A 14,502-nucleotide genomic window follows, 5' to 3' on the forward strand; every position below is an offset into this window, starting at 1 on the left:
AGGCCTATACATAGAAGCACTGATACTTAGAGTTCTGTACTACATGTACACTGTACACAGTACAGTGAGGGAAATGGCAATTATTTTTGAATGTTTTAGTTTCTCCTTCAGTCACTGACATCATGAACAGGGCTCCCACCAAATTCCTACTACTTTTTCTGTTCAATTTCAGAGAGTAAAATCTGGCTGAAGTAATCCTGCCTACTATTGACATGCCTTTTTGTATCTGTCTCTAAATGACTTCCCACCAAGTTCCCATATGCATAGGCCGTGAATCCCATATGCATAGGCCGTGAATCACATCAATGCAGAAACCACACTGTGAATGTGCCATAGTACTCTAGGCACAACTGTAACTTTCCATCTCTAAGTCAATGGTCATCACTAGGAGGCTCCAAGACAACAGTACTGGTCTAGCCCTTCCTGTAAAAAAAAAATGCTTCCCAGTTGTTTAACTTTTATCTGTGCATCACTGACTCCATGTTCAGCTCTTCTGTACCTGGGTCACTTGTCAAAAGCAGATCACTGTCATCCCAGGGTTGAACAGCAACATGCAGATGGCTGCTTGTGTTTGTTTATTTGTTTGTTTGTTTTAAACAGTGCTGTTGAAAAGTGGGTTTTAAAAACTAATGTATAGCAGGAGTGAGACTGAATTTGATCAATTTTAGCACTTTCAGTAATTCTACGACCTGATTCCAAAATACTTGCTTTTGATGTTACAGATTCACTTCAGTGTAAGCCTGCTTCATAGATAAGCCTTATGCTTTAGTGAGTCACTTGCACTGGGAGCAGGTCTTTTGGAATCTGGCTCCTAGAACCAGGACCATCCTGTGAACACAGGTTAAGTAACTTATTCAGAACCAAATATAAACAACTGGAAGGAGAGATTCAAACGTATGGTATAGACTGATGCTTAAGAGAAACTCATTATCTTAACTTTGTAAATTTGTAGACTAGCATTCATTAAGGATGATGATTTCCTACCTTTAGCTTCAGTATTTTGTCTGGTGAAATGAGACAGTGGACAGGATTTAGAAAGCTGTATTTTCTGAGAAAAAAAATCAGTAGATCAAATAAATGTTTTTGCAAAAGACTATCTTCCCCCAGAGTATAATTAAATATCCCATTTATTGTAATTGCAATCTTTGGAATATTGGGAATTAAACTATAAATTGGGTGAAATATGTACTTAAATCAAAACTTGCAATGGTCAGAATATTTTCCTTATTCGCAAAGAACTCTGGATTAGTTTATTTAAGTACTGGGGGAATGGGGGATATAACATCCCCTGCAAAAATGATTTGAATGGAAAATATAGGTTGATTTGTCTCCATTAAAAAGGTAGAAACATAGTGTATGCTTCTGTGAATATGCTGGTGGTGCTATGGGGAAGAATTGCATGTAATCACACATATTATTGGTTGTATTTGACGCTATCAAGATGCTGGGCCTAAGCAAAATTTGAATGCTCACCCTGATGACTCAGACTTCTGTTAATCCAAGCTAGGGGAAGAAAGTGATAGAGAAAGAAAGGGGGTGCATGATTTGCCTTTGTTGGTTTACCACTAGAACTCATCACAGTACAATGGATGCGTGGTATGATATGGCACTGTAATAAGAATGAATTTTTATCAAGATTCACTGGCTGTTTAAGATAGAGGGGAGAAAAATAGCATATTGCACTTTCCCCCAAAAGAAGGGGTGATGTATTATGTTGATAGCAAAGGACCTTGCGTACCACTCAAAGCCTAATCCAACTTAACCATAAGAAAAAAAAAACAAATAAAATGATCTTCTGAAAGTCATAAAAGATAGCTTACTTCCAAATCATGTCCAGTATCCAAACAAAGGGGCAGATTTTCAGTTTACCTTTTTTTGTAATTGATTAACTACACCTTGAGCAATGGCTGGTTTTCAAACCATGGGCCCTCCCATGCACACTTTTTTTGGAGTCATAGATAAATGCTTATGTTCTTTCAGATAGATTCACTTTCCTAATTTAAGACCATTCAAACTGTTGTCTTTACTGATAAATGTCCATGTCCATCAGTTATAGTAATTTGACTGCATACACCTCAAATGTCCAATGGTGATTAAAAAAATGGCCACAGTAAAGTATTCCAACTTAATTAACACACATTCACATGAGTCCTGCAAATCCATTTCATCCAGAGATAGCTCCTGTTCTCAGCAGTAATAGCTGCGTTGTTGACTGTGCACACCTCAGATGTCTGATAGTGATAAACTAATCATTGAAACAGTAATGTATGTTAAAATTGTGCCACAAAAGCAAGCAGTAGCCCAAGTATTCCAGCTTATTTATAAAAATGTACATTAATCCTACAAAGTCAAACTGTTTAAACTGAGCAAATAGGAGGGCAAGTTACTTTCATCCACAGAACCCCCACCCCACCTACAGTTATAGCCACTTTCATAAGTACACCTCTTTCATTGTGAAAATGATAATACCTCTCAAACTCGTAGCACAAAAATGAAGGGACAAAAACCTGGAATCATGTATTTCCTTAGAGAGTTGCTAGAATAACAGTTTTTGCATTAGCATGCATTTCTGAAAGATATGAAGTATGAAACTCAAATGTCTTTTATCAATATTATTATTTAGTGACCAAAATTGTCAATGATTTTCCAAAAAACACAGATTTTATGAGTAGCAGACCAAACATATGTGCAAAATTGAAGCATTCTTCAATATCAGGTGCAGTTGAGATCTATGAAATTTCATCTTTGGTTAAAAGCCACAAGTATTTCAACATATGTGACACGAATGAAAATTAATCCTGCAAAGCTAGATGGTTAACTAAACAAACATCCACTAGGTAACCTACCTTCATTTTTAAACAGCCACCATCCTTGCCCAGCACCGTTGTAATCACTCTGTTATATAACACTTATTTGACTGTGTTAACAAATATGTCTCAACCTCTCTGTGTAAGAATCAGGGACAAATCCAAAAAAATGAGGGACAAATGCCCATAATCACATTCTGTTTCATACATTTCTTTACTTAAAGAAAAGATATTAAAGAATGTATATAAATTGATAATAAAATAATGTTACCAGCCTATCCTGCCCATGTGCAAATGGTAAGCATTGGATGTCTGGCATTTAACACTTTTTTTTAATACTAAAGCACATTAACAGTTGTTATGTTCAGCACATAAGTTAGCAGTACTGAACATAACAAAGCTTTTTAAAACTAAATTAATTTGTTGGCTGGCCATAGGTCCCACCTGGAACTGTGGGCCATGAGGCAACCACCTGACTTACCCCTATTATAATCCGACATTGACCCTTCTTCATCACCTATCTGAAACTGTGCATTATATATAACACAAGGACATTTACACTGCTGCTTCACCCACTTCATAACTTAAAGGAGATCAGTAATTATACTGATGTTAATTAAACCTCACTTGTATGATATGCAAAGACAGGACATTACAGATTAGGTATCAGGAGTCCTAATGGACCACACGTCTCTGTCCAAGCAGTACAGAATCCACTAAATTCTTGGCACAAATTCTTGAAATATTCTTGAAACAAAAAGGATTCAAAGTTTCCCATAAGACCAGCTACTGTGGAAAAATGCATAATTTTGGCTTTCTGCATTTCTATTTGGCACTGTCACAAACAAACAGATTATCATGTGATAAAAGCCAAAGAAAGTCAACAACACATCAATCTTCTGCAAAGCTGATGTGTCATCTCTATGGGACTTCTTTAGGCCTCAGACATATCTTTTTATCATACCTTCTGTATTCTGTGCTGAAATGTCACGTTTTGTGGTTGTTGTAATAAGGACAGGGAGACGCCATAAACCTGATCAAAGTGACATATCTTGACCTGACCTCAGTTTCAAGGTTCTGTTGCTACCCATCACTCCCACTGAAATTGACAGAGGAGTGCTAGCCCCATCAATGTAGAGGTATAAAAAAATGATTATGTTATGCTGTATCACCTGTCTTTGAAAGGAGCATATGCTTGGGGTGATCATTCTCAATGTATAATCCACACTGAAGACTGGGGGTGTCATAGGAACACTTGCTTTTATGGGGCAGGGTAGGGGGTTTTCCACTTTCCATTGTGGCCATAACCAGACCAAATGCCATACCTCTCACACCTCCTCTAACCATGCCCATCTCCTCCCCTCTCCCCTCCCTCTTCCTGCCCATTTCATGACATCATAAGCATGTCAGGTGGGGGAGGAGGAATGTCCTGTTTTCCTGATTTGACATGTAGTCACATTGCATTAATGATAGTTTTTTTTTTTTTTTTTTTAAATAAAAACATAGTGAACCTGCTGATTTAACAAACTTTGATAGTCTGTTTATTTTTTAAAACAGAATACTGGAGTTTGCATAGTGTTTTCCAGACTACCAGACATTTAGTCTGATTTCTGGATAATCAAGAAAAGAAATTATTAGGTGGCAACCCTAGGGCAGGGCCATATTGAGGTAATACTTGTTTGCAGTAGTGAGTGACGCACCCTGTCCAACAATCACTAACACCAAACCCTGGGGTAGACTACACGGCAAGTGGAGTGAAAAAAATCTGACCTTGTGTTTTGTCTCCACTCTCCAGTGCTCACCACTTGGTCCTAGGAAAAATGAATAGGTCATAGTTATTTCACTTCCTGAAGCAAAAAATGGGCTGCACTGAGCAGGAAGAGTGACAGGAGCTTGGTGTTTGCTGAGGCAGGGGCAAAAAAAAAAATAAAAGGGTGATAGAGGAATTGTAAAATGATGCGTTTAAAAACCAGTCACCATATAAATAGTAGAAAAAACATCTGATAAAGAAGTAAATAACATAAGCTAGATGTATTGCGTCTCCATCTCCAAATGATTCCCTAACCATCAGATTCAACTTTTTGTCCCAAGATAAAGCCACCCCTGAGAAGTTAACAACATAAACACAGAAACATTGTCCCCACAGAGATAAATAAAGAAGCTAAATAGCATTTTATCCAGAGCTGTTTTTTTTACTATAGAACTTGTACATTCCCAGATGACAACCAATTCTTTCCCATTCTGCAGGACAGTGTCTCAGTTCATCACAGCCAAGTCCATACATCCAAATAGCATGCATAGGATATGAAGAAGAGAGTGTTGAAATTGTATATTAAGTAATGTAACATCACATTCACAAAAATATAGGCCTCGAACTTAGTATTGTTAAGCTCTAAACCCAAAATGTCATATATATATATATATATATATATATATATATATATATATATATATATATATATATATATATACCAAGGACTGAACCCAATTCTCTCCAGACCCTACGTACCCTATTCCCGGCTGAAAGACTAACCCATTAACACAGCCTGAAATCTGGCCCCATTAGTATATCAAAGGAAAGGATAACTATACATGAGAAACAGAAAAGGCCTGGCTAGGCAATCTTGATTCACCCCCACCTGACAGACTTAGTATCGGATATCAATCCATCGAGAAATATCCAAATCCTCAATCTTAAACAATTGAATTAGTTGGAGAAGAAAAACATGGAATGATGTAATTAGTCACAATAAAGAAGTATTCGGGTTATCAAATGTGTTCTGTAAGACCACAGATGCTTCCATTGCACTGACCTGCCCCTTTTGTTTTAGGGAAACATAGAATGGAGGGAATCCCAATTCCCCGTATTCCACAATACCTGAACTCACTAATATACCAATTCATTCTGACACGACAATATTTAGCAATTATTTAAATCACATTTTATCACGAACATTAATAGATTGCAAAATCTGACAATTTTCCTGGACACTCATGCCTGGGATGACACACCTTTTCAGACAGTTATTGCACACCAAACCTTGTAGTGGGCTACAGTATATGCGACAGATAAAACATAAAGTAAAATACGTTTAAAAATGCTGCAACAAATTTGCTTAACATCAGGAGAAAATAAACTTTTCTTGGTTTACCTTTTAAAAATACTTAGAATTTTACCTACCCTACCATCCCTTTTCTACCTATCCTCTTAAGTATGTCTGATACCCTCTCAAGCACTCATTCTGGTTGCCCATTGAATGGGTCCACAACTCTGTAGGTGAAAAGTACTTTTAGAGCTCTAGGGAATGGCAAGTTTCTGTAGCCTGCAACCTGTGCCTCCTCTGTCCCCCATCTTTCATGCTTAGAACATATTATTCACATTTCACAGTCATGTTCAGGTACAATGATCTTATGCACCAGTTTATTGTACCCCTGTGTCCCTAGTCTCAACTAAGAAGAGCTGTAGCTCTTCCAACGTCTGGTCACATTCCATCTCCTCAGTTCCCATATATCTATCTGGTACCTTTTCTCTGGATTATTTTTGGTAGCCTGTTGTCCTTGTCCTTATTTAGCCTCCAGAGCTGCATTCAATACCTAAGGTGCGGTCTGACCAACATCCCACAGAGTGGAAGTGTTACCTGTTTGCTTATGGAATCCATCTTTCTGAGGATGCACCCCACCATTATCTTTGCTGCTATCACTGCCCATGTTCACAGTGGTTCAATTCAGGTGTGACCAACAGTGGTGGATTAAGTGTAGCTTGGGCCCTGGGCTGTTTTCAAACCATGGGCCCAAACACACTTTCTGTTTTTCAGGACCATATGTTCTTTTTGTTCACTGTCTTGATTGTTTTAAATGTATAGTTGTCTATCAGACTGCTTAAAATTCTATTATTTAATAAAACAAAGTTTGTTTGAATACATGTTTACATTTATAGTATTGAACATTTTTTTTCCTAAAAGAAATAAAATAAAGTTTTCTAATCGGTAATATCAAAATTATCCATTTCAGAACATTATAATCATAAAAGACCACTTGAGTTGATGTAATTGTAATCCACCAATGTCCATACTCATCAATTACAGTCACTTTATTAACAAACAGCACAATCCTGGTACATCGGCTTTTCGCTTTCAAGGGATAACATTTAATATATCCAGGAGTCCTTAAATATGCATACCCTAATAAGTTAATTAATCACTTAACCTGCCATTAGTACAAAATCATTTTAACACCGCAAATACCACACAAGATTCACTGTCCTATTAAATACATTATACATAAATGTGTGAAAATATTAAATACATATATATATATATATATATATATATATATATATATATATATATATATATATATATATATATATATATATATATATATGTGTGTATGTATGTATATAGATAGATATGTATGGATCTAGGATGTTTGTTCGAGTGAGCAAATGACTGAAACCCAAATGGATGGGCATACTTACGCAAAAATGCTTTTCACCAAAGAAGCACTTTCGCATAAGTATGCCTGTTGCTGAGGCTGTACTACAGTGCGGGTAAGGGAAATTTCCCTTTTCCCCACTGTAGTGTGGTCTCAGAGGGAGAATATTAAAGTAGGGGGTGTGGGGGGTGCAGGGGGGTGAAGCCCCCCCTGCTAAAATGTAAATGTAGTGTTTTATTTATTTTTTTTTGCAACACGCTTTAACGAAAACGCTTTTCCGATAAAAACGCTTTTGTTAAAGTGTGTTCGGGTATTATGGATTCGGACATTTGCTCACTCGAGCAAACGTCCTAGATCCATATATATATATATATATATATATATATATATATATATATATATATATATATATATATGCACACAAACTTCCCCCACCAAAACCCCAAAGATCCATATAATATTTTAACAAAACATGCTATTTGATTCCAAATTTTTCAAAAATTTCTCAGAAAATTAAAAAATTAAAAAATTCAGACAAACCTTATGATTTAATTCCCCAGGGGAGAGGGTGCCATAGTTAAAAATATATGCAGTTTCTAATTGATTTAACCTTGAACAAAAGTTCCCCCTCATCCCTGTAGGTTGTGCCAGAATGCTGAAAAACAGAGAAGCTCCATCACCACCATGCTCAGATAAACAATGTTGAGCTACGGGGCTCTCCCTCTTTCCATTCCTGATGTCAGCCAAGTGTTCCAACACCCATATCCTTACCATCCTTGTTGTCTGCCCTGTGTACCACCTGATGACTTTACACCTGCATTCCAAAATATTTCCAACACCCATATCCTTATCATCCTTTTGGCCTGCCCTGTGTACCACCTGATGACTTTACACCCGCATTCCAAAATATTTCCAACACCCATATCCTTACCATCCTTTTGGTCTGCCCTATGTACCACCTGATGACTTTACACCTGCATTCCAAAATATTTCCAACACCCATATCCTTACCATCCTTTTGGTCTGCCCTATGTACCACCTGATGACTTTACACCCGCATTCCAAAATATTTCCAACACCCATATCCTTACCATCCTTTTGGTCTGCCCTATGTACCACCTGATGACTTTACACCCGCATTCCAAAATATTTCCAACACCCATATCCTTACCAACCTTTTTGTCTGCCCTGTGTACCACCTGATGACTTTACGCCCGCATTCCAAAATATAAACAACACCCATATCCTTACCATCCTTTTTGTCTGCCCTGTGTACCACCTGATGACTTTACACCCGCATTCCAAAATATTTCCAACACCCATATCCTTACCATCCTTTTTGTCTGCCCTATGTACCACCTGATGACTTTACACCCGCATTCCAAAATATTTCCAACACCCATATCCTTACCATCCTTTTTGTCTGCCTTATGTACCACCTGATGACTTTACACCCACATTCCAAAATATTTCCAACACCCATATCCTTACCATCCTTTTGATATGCCCTATGTACCACCTGATGACTTTACACCCGCATTCCAAAATATTTCCAACACCCATATCCTTACCATCCTTTTGGTCTGCCCTATGTACCACCTGATGACTTTACACCCGCATCCCAAAATATAAACAACACCCATATCCTTACCATCCTTTTGGTCTGCCCTATGTACTACCTGATGACTTTACACCCGCATCCCAAAATATAAACAACACCCATATCCTTACCATACTTTTGGTCTGCCCTATGCACCACCTGATGACTTTACACCCGCATTCCAAAATATAAACAACACCCATATCCTTACCATCCTTTTGGTCTGCCCTATGTACCACCTGATGACTTTACACCCGCATTCCAAAATATAAACAACACCCATATCCTTACCATTCTTTTGGTCTGCCCTATGTACCACCTGATGACTTTACACCCGCATTCCAAAATATTTCCAACACCCATATCCTTACCATCCTTTTGGTCTTCCCTATGTACCACCTGATGACTATACACCTGCATTCCAAAATATTTCCAACACCCATATCCTTACCATCCTTTTGGTCTGCCCTATGTACCACCTGATGACTTTACACCCGCATTCCAAAATATTTCCAACACCCATATCCTTACCATCCTTTTTGTCTGCCCTATGTACCACCTGATGACTTTACACCCGCATTCCAAAATATTTCCGACACCCATATCCTTACCATCCTTTTAGTCTGCCCTATGTACCACCTGATGACTTTACACCCACATTCCAAAATATTTCCAACACCCATATCCTTACCATCCTTTTTGTCTTCCCTGTGTACCACCTGATGACTTTACACCCGCATTCCAAAATATTTCTAACACCCATATCCTTACCATCCTTTTTGTCTGCCCTATATACCACCTGATGACTTTACACCCACATTCCAAAATATTTCCAAAACCCATATCCTTACCATCCTTTTGGTCTGCCCTATGTACCACCTGATGACTTTACACCTGCATTCCAAAATATTTCCAACACCCATATCCTTACCATCCTTTTTGTCTGCCCTATGTACCACCTGATGACTTTACACCCGCATTCCAAAATATTTCCAACACCCATATCCTTACCATCCTTTTTGTCTGCCCTGTGTACCACCTGATGACTTTACACCCGCATTCCAAAATATTTCCAACACCCATATCCTTACCATCCTTTTGGTCTGCCCTATGTACCACCTGATGACTTTACACCCGCATTCCAAAATATTTCCAACACCCATATCATTACCATCCTTTTTGTCTGCCCTGTGTACCACCTGATGACTTTACACCCGCATTCCAAAATATTTCCACCACCCATATCCTTACCATCCTTTTTGTCTGCCCTATGTACCACCTGATGACTTTACACCCGCATTCCAAAATATAAACAGCTCCACAAGATTAACAATTAAATTTGTCACTTGCCACATATTTTTGGCCATTAATAACAGATCCTGAAATATTACAAATTCTATTACATACACCACAACTACCACATGGAAGTGATCCCACCTGCTTTGGAGTGGACTATCCAACCATAATTGGTCTATTAAGTAATTCCTTTAGATTACAATATTGGCTGAAAGAAAAGGTTACCCTCTTTGGAAAAGTTGTGCTTAAAATCTCATCTGAAATGATCATAGGCCATAAGTCCTTAATTATTTTCATTAAGGACTCTGAAAAAGGGCTATACCTAGTAAGATAAAATAGCCTGTCCTCATCCTCTTTACTATTCCCACTCACCTGACCAGAAAAAAGGCCACCTTAAATAAACTTTCTCCCTTTTGCACCATCCTCTACCTTTCTCCTTCCTCTCCTTAATACCTCATTCGAGTACCCCCTGATGACTTTACACCCGCATTCCAAAATATTTCCAACGCCCATATCCTTACCAACCTTTTTGTCTGCCCTGTGTACCACCTGATGACTTTACACCCACATTCCAAAATATAAACAACACCCATATCCTTACCATCCTTTTGGTCTGCCCTATGTACCACCTGATGACTTTACACCCGCATCCCAAAATATAAACAACACCCATATCCTTACCATCCTTTTGGTCTGCCCTATGTACCACCTGATGACTTTACACCCGCATCCCAAAATATAAACAACACCCATATCCTTACCATCCTTTTGGTTTGCCCTATGCACCACCTGATGACTTTACACCCGCATTCCAAAATATAAACAACACCCATATCCTTACCATCCTTTTGGTCTGCCCTATGTACCACCTGATGACTTTACACCCGCATTCCAAAACATTTCCAACACCCATATCCTTACCATCCTTTTGGTCTGCCCTATGTACCACCTGATGACTTTACACCCGCATTCCAAAATATAAACAACACCCATATCCGTACCATCCTTTTGGTCTGCCCTATGTACCACCTGATGACTTTACACCCTCATTCCAAAATATTTCCAACACCCATATCCTTACCATCCTTTTTGTCTGCCTTATGTACCACCTGATGACTTTACACCCACATTCCAAAATATTTCCAACACCCATATCCTTACCATCCTTTTGGTCTGCCCTATGTACCACCTGATGACTTTACACCCTCATTCCAAAATATTTCCAACACCCATATCCTTACCATCCTTTTTGTCTGCCCTGTGTACCACCTGATGACTTTACACCTGCATTCCAAAATATTTTCAACACCCATATCCTTACCATCCTTTTTGTCTGCCCTATGTACCACCTGATGACTTTACACCCGCATTCCAAAATATTTCCAACACCCATATCCTTACCATCCTTTTTGTCTGCCCTGTGTACCACCTGATGACTTTACACCCGCATTCCAAAATATTTCCAACACCCATATCCTTACCATCCTTTTGGTCTGCCCTATGTACCACCTGATGACTTTACACCCGCATTCCAAAATATTTCCAACACCCATATCATTACCATCCTTTTTGTCTGCCCTATGTACCACCTGATGACTTTACACCCGCATTCCAAAATATTTCCAACACCCATATCCTTACCATCCTTTTTGTCTGCCCTATGTACCACCTGATGACTTTACACCCGCATTCCAAAATATAAACAGCTCCACAAGATTAACAATTAAATTTGTCACTTGCCACATATTTTCAGCCATTAATAACAGATCCTGAAATATTACAAATTCTATTACATACACCACAACTACCACATGGAAGTGATCTCATCTGCTTTGGAGTAGACTATCCAACCCTAATTGGTCTATTAAGTAATTCCTTTAGATTACAATATTGGCTGAAAGAAAAGGTTACCCTCTTTGGAAAAGTTGTGCTTAAAATCTCATCTGAAATGATCATAGGCCATAAGTCCTTAATTATTTTCATTAAGGACTCTGAAAAAGGGCTATACCTAGTAAGATAAAATAGCCTGTCCTCATCCTCTTTACTATTCCCACTCACCTGACCAGAGAAAAGGCCACCTTAAATAAACTTTCTCCCTTTTGCACCATCCTCTACCTTTCTCCTTCCTCTCCTTAATACCTCGTTCGAGTACCCCCTACAGACGAGCCTATGCTCAACCTCCAACAAATAGGGATCCCGCAAACTTGCATCAGAGATTTATATATATATATATATATATATATATATATATATATCTATATATATATACACATATATATGAATCTAGGACTATTGAACAAAAGTTCAATAGTCCGAATCCACAATAACCGAATGCACTTAACGAAAACGCTTATACCGAAAAAGCGCTTTTGTTAAAGTCCATTCAAAAAAACCCCCAAAAAACAATAAATCTTCTTTTATGCAGGGAGGCAAGCCCTCCTGCACCCCACACACACCCCCTACTTTAATATTCTCACTCCGAGGTTGCACTACAGTGGGGAAAAGGGAATTCTCCCTTAACCGCACCATAGTGCGACCAGCACAACTAGCATACATAACCGAAAGTGCTGCTTCGATGAACAGCACTTTCGGTTATGTATGTTTGGTGATTTCTGCTTTGGCAGAAAGTGCCGTCGGGGATCTGTGTGTGTTTAAATTTCCCAAAAGGTAGAGATTCAATAAGATGGGATGGATGCATGCTTGAAGCATATAAAAAATTATTAACAGACGTAGGTTTTCGATACAGTCTAAACTGAACTACCTGATTCTCATCCACAAAAAAAAAAAAAAAGATCCAAAAAAATGAATGGCCTCAAACTCCACCTTATAACTAAATCTCAAACCATGGGGGTTGCTATTCAAATGCTCAAAAATTCCAGAAACTCATTAGTGGTACCTCTACAGACAAAAAACAGGTCATCTATAAAATGCTTGTAGATGACCACCTTGTTCCTAAAGTAATCAGTCACGAAAATGAATTCTCTCTCAAACTCTCCCATATACAAAATAGCATATGAGGGAGAAAATGAGGCTCCCATTGCAGTACCTCTCTTTTGCAAATAAATTTTACCATCAAAAATGAATTAATTATGGGAGAGACAAAATTTCAATTAAATCAAGAACATATGTAGTACATGGGCCTTCCCCTAACACCTTAGCAACAGTTTCTAAACCCCATCATAAACTGATGTTGGTATAAAGTGCCACAACATCCATGGTAACCCAAAAGTAATCATCTTGCCAATCCAACCCCTTAATACATTCACACAACACTTGACCATTCATAATATGAGCTGGAACCCTCAGAAGGTGCTGTTTTAACAGAAAATCAAGAACCCCCCCCCCCACACACACACACACACATTTTGCACATAAGAACATATTCCCAAAACAATAGGTCTTCCTGGTGGGTTCCACCTATCTTTATGAATTTTTGGAATAGCAAAAAACATTGGGTCCTTGGGTTTTGACATATACAGCTACTTAACATCCGAAGCTATTAGGAAGCCCAACCTCTCCCCTTTCTCCAACAACTCAAACAGCTCTTTATTAAACCAAGAAACTGGGTTAAAGGACAAGCATTCATAATCCTTAACTTGTCCTAATAAATCTAAGACCATTTTATTGTACTGTGTCTTACTCATAATAACCCAATTTCCCCCTTTGTCAGCTTCTTTAAACACAAATGAGCTTGCTTGCTCCAGTAATTCCTGTAAAGCCTGCCATTCATCCTTATTCAAATTGATTTTTTTACATTGGAATTTCTTGAATTAATTTTCAATATTAAAATACAACATTCTTTCAAACAGGCAAATCATTTGGGATAATTTTGGAGAGGAAAACACACTTGGGGAACAAAGAAGTACATGAATGGTAAAACGACCATAACCCGTAATGAATGCTCCATTGTCAGCTTCATCATGGATACACAATTCCTCACAATCAACATGTTCCATATCAAACATAACATCATCATAATCATACAAATAGACATTCAGTAATGAATCATCAGATTCTAGTTCAGAAATACATGGCTGAATCAAAATCCTTTTGGAAAAGTAAAATCTCAAATGTAATTTATGGCAAAATCTACTAGCCTCAATCAAGAGGCTTGCTAACATAGGAGTCCTAGTGGGTACAAACTTTGCACCCTTCAGAAGCACACTTTCTACAAGTGGAGAAACAGTCCAGTTAGATAAAATAATTATATTCAAAGGTTCTTGCTCACATACAAGTGTTCTCTCTTGAATGCCATTGCTTTCACTGGGAATATTTTTCCTTTTGCTTGATTCTGTAGTCTATTCCACGATTCCCCTGCTGAGATTGCTGTTGTTGATGATCCAACTGGTTGGTCTGATCAGGTGA

The 14,502-nt window shown here is 38.2% G+C and overlaps 1 protein-coding gene across 1 annotated transcript in view; it reads left to right on the forward strand.

Annotated features, from left to right (window-relative positions):
• EPS8L2 (EPS8 like 2) overlaps positions 1–14,502 on the forward strand; it is a 1,747,011-nt gene that overhangs the window by 1,689,769 nt on the left and 42,740 nt on the right. The gene's annotated exons all lie outside the window — the stretch shown is intronic.

This window comes from Protopterus annectens, chromosome 17.part0, assembly GCF_019279795.1.
Source record: "Protopterus annectens isolate FY-2018-M chromosome 17.part0, PAN1.0, whole genome shotgun sequence".
NCBI lineage: Eukaryota > Metazoa > Chordata > Ceratodontiformes > Protopteridae > Protopterus > Protopterus annectens.